Source organism: Camellia sinensis, chromosome 14 (assembly GCF_055761805.1).
Source record: "Camellia sinensis isolate YWXY chromosome 14, ASM5576180v1, whole genome shotgun sequence".
Taxonomy (NCBI): domain Eukaryota; kingdom Viridiplantae; phylum Streptophyta; class Magnoliopsida; order Ericales; family Theaceae; genus Camellia; species Camellia sinensis.
The window spans coordinates 21,459,890-21,463,026 of record NC_138974.1 but is presented as its reverse complement, the minus strand read 5'-3'; the positions used below and the strand labels follow the sequence as shown (position 1 = coordinate 21,463,026).

At 41.4% G+C, this 3,137-nt stretch overlaps 1 pseudogene; it reads right to left on the bottom strand.

Moving 5' to 3' along the window:
• Nucleotides 1-1,843: 1,843 nt before the first annotated feature.
• Nucleotides 1,844-2,327, bottom strand: LOC145807670 (splicing factor 3B subunit 6-like protein pseudogene; annotated as a pseudogene).
• Between the last annotated feature and the right edge of the window lie 810 nt (nt 2,328-3,137).

The window sequence follows — 3,137 nt, the reverse complement described above, 5'->3', positions numbered from 1 at the left end:
TAGGTGACGATGGCGGGTGGTAACGAGTGGGTGGTGGTAGCACGTGAGTGGTGGATAGCGGATGGCGGTAGTGGTGGTGGTGGTGGTGGTGGTGGTGGGTGGGTGAGTGACGGTGGCGGGTGGTAGGTGGTAGCGAATGGGTGGTGGTGGTGGCAGGTGGGTAGCGGGTGGATGGTAGGTGATGGTGGTGGTGGTGGTGGTGGTGGTAGGTGGGTGGGGGTGGCGAGTAGGTGGCTGGTAGTGGTGGTAGATGGGTAGGTAGGTGACGGTGGCGGGTGGTGGGTGGGTAGATGGGTGACGGTGGTGGGTGATAGCGAGTGGGTGGTAGTGGTGGTGGCGGGTGGTGGGTGGTAATGGCAGGTGGTGGTGGGTGGTGGCAGCTGGGTGGGTAACGGTGGCGGGTGGTAGCGAGTGGGTGGTGAAGGTGGTGGCGGGTGGCGGGTGGTAGTAGCAGGTGGGTGGCGAATGGCGGGTTGTGGCAGGTAGGTGGCGGGTGGTGGTGGTGGTGGTGGTGGTGGGTGGGTGGGTAGGTGACGGTGACGGTGACGGGTGGTAGCGAGTGGGTAATGGTGGTGGTGGTGGGTAGTGGTGGCAGGTGGGCCGCGGGTAAGTGATGGTGGTGGTGGTGGTGGTGGTGGGTGGGTGATGGTGGCGGGTGGTAGGTGGTAGCGAGTGGGTAGTTGTGGTGGTGATGGCAGGTGGGTGATGGTGGTGGTGGTGGGTGGCTGGTGGTGGCAGGTGGTGGCACGTAGGTGGCGGGTGGATGACAGATGGTTGGTGGTGGTGGTGGTGGTGGCGAGTAGGTGGCAGGTGGGTGGTGGCAGGTGGTGACGGGTGGTGGTGGTGGTGGCAGGGGGTTGGTGAGTGGTGGTGGCAGGAGGTGGTGGGGGGTGAGTGGTGGTGGCAAAAGATGGTGGTGGAAAATGATGACGGGTGGTGGCTAGTGTTTGGTGGTAAAAAAAAAAAAAAACTCAAAACTCAAAACGGAAACACATTTTTTGGCCAAATTTATAAACTAAGACCACTAATTTATAAATCAAAAATTTTACCAAACAAGTTTTTATTTGAGTTTTTTAAATTTTTATAAATTTAAATTGAAAACTAAAAACGTAAGTGTTACTAAACGACACCAAAGTGAATTAGGTGCAAAAACAATTAATTTCAACCAAACATGCGCACACAACACATTTGGATGATCAATAACGTAGTTTGTAGATCAAGGAAAAGCCAAAATTTAAGAATTGTTTCCCTTTTCTTCTCTAAGACACTTTCAATTATACAAATTATTTTACCATATTTCTTAGAATGAAAATGTTTTCCATTATTTACATCATGATGAATGAAAAAGAAATCCTTCTATTCATTCAGAAACTAAGACCCGTTTATTTTCAGAGATAGAATGGAAAAGATTGATAGTGAGGGATTAATAGTGAGGAGATTGATAGTGAAAAATTATTAAATTATTTTTATATAAAATAATAAAACAAATAAAAAAATATAAAAATTAAACATTAATATTTTTAAAAAAATTCTCAATATATAAAAAATAAAAAAATAAAATTTTTTTTAATCCCCTCACTATTTTTCTAATACCATCTCTACCTCCTCACTATGAATTCCTCTTCCAAGATATTAATAATACCAATGTATTAGTAGTCCCAAGGCCATCTCTCAAAACAAACAAGGTATTAATAATATCAAGGTATTAATAATCCTAATTCCCTCCCTATAATCCTAAACAAACGGGCCTAAGCTATGCATAGCGACACTATTTCACACAAACTCATAGATAATCCAAACTTACATATAGTTCAGTGAAAACCTCTCTCTACATGATCGATCAATAAAACCACAACAAAAACAAAAAAACAACTGTTCGTTTCGTTTATTTATTGTCATCACTACTTATCTTTAGTAGAGCCGCCATACTTCTCCTACAACTTGGTGATCTTGTCCTCCTCCTTCTTCTAATCGAACATCTTGCTCATCTTAGCTTGTTGATAGTAGAGCATAATGAGGTATCGATTGGCGACATTGAAGCCAGAGAGGTGATCGACGACTGTCTTGGCATCGTAGATGTCCTCGTAGACAACGAAGGCAGTGCCTCTGGTGTCCTTATTGGTGTCAATGCGAATCTGGCGAATGGCGCCGTACTTGCCGAAGATATCGTACATTTCTTCGCTGGAGATGTTGAAGGGAAGGTTTTGGACGTAAGGAACCCGGTTCACCTCCGGCGGAAGCTGAGTGTTGCCCTCTCGGAGACTGATCGTCACCATTGTTTCTCTGTGTTTTGGTGCTTTTTCTGTGAGAGAGAGACAGAGTATTCGAGAAAAGGCTAGGGTTTGTTGTCAATTTTTTTTTGTGTGTTTTTACAACAATGCTACGTAGCTCAAATTTTGTGACTCAAAAGTGGCTCAAATGGCCAAAACGACGTCGTTTTGAGTACAGAACAACATAAAAATGGCCAAAACGACGTCGTTTTGGCCATTTGAGCCACTTTTGAGCCACAAAATTTGAGTTACGAGACATTTTCTGTGTTTTTATTGCCTGTGGTTGAAATTAAAGTGTTAATTAATTAATTAATTAATTAATTAATTTATTTACTAGTAATTTATTTTTAATTTTTATTCGTAGTGTCAATTTATATGTTCGTGAAATTGTGAGGGTAAAGTATTCTTACATTTGGATTGAATTATTATTAGGATGATTCTAATTTTGATTGCCATAAGATACTTAGGTGGTGTTTAAAAAAAAATATTACTAGAAATTTATTTTTTAAGGAGTGGTATTCATAACATATTCTTGTAGACATTTAATCCATCAAAATCTAATTCGCATGTTTAAGTAATTTTGTGGATAATTTTATTCTTACAAATATTTTTTTTAAACTTTTCGCAACTTGGTTACTTGAACATTCGTATTTGACAGTGTAAATATTCACATTCGGGATGACCATAGGACGGATTTGTCATCCCTCGCCAATAGCGAAGCTATTGAGGGACCGGGGGCACGTCCCCTCTCATTTTTTGCATTTTCTTTTTTGTTTGCATATAAGGAAAATAATTAATAAATAAATAAATTATATAAAAATAACATTTAGAATGATTTCTTAACGATATTTTTAAATTATGAAAATA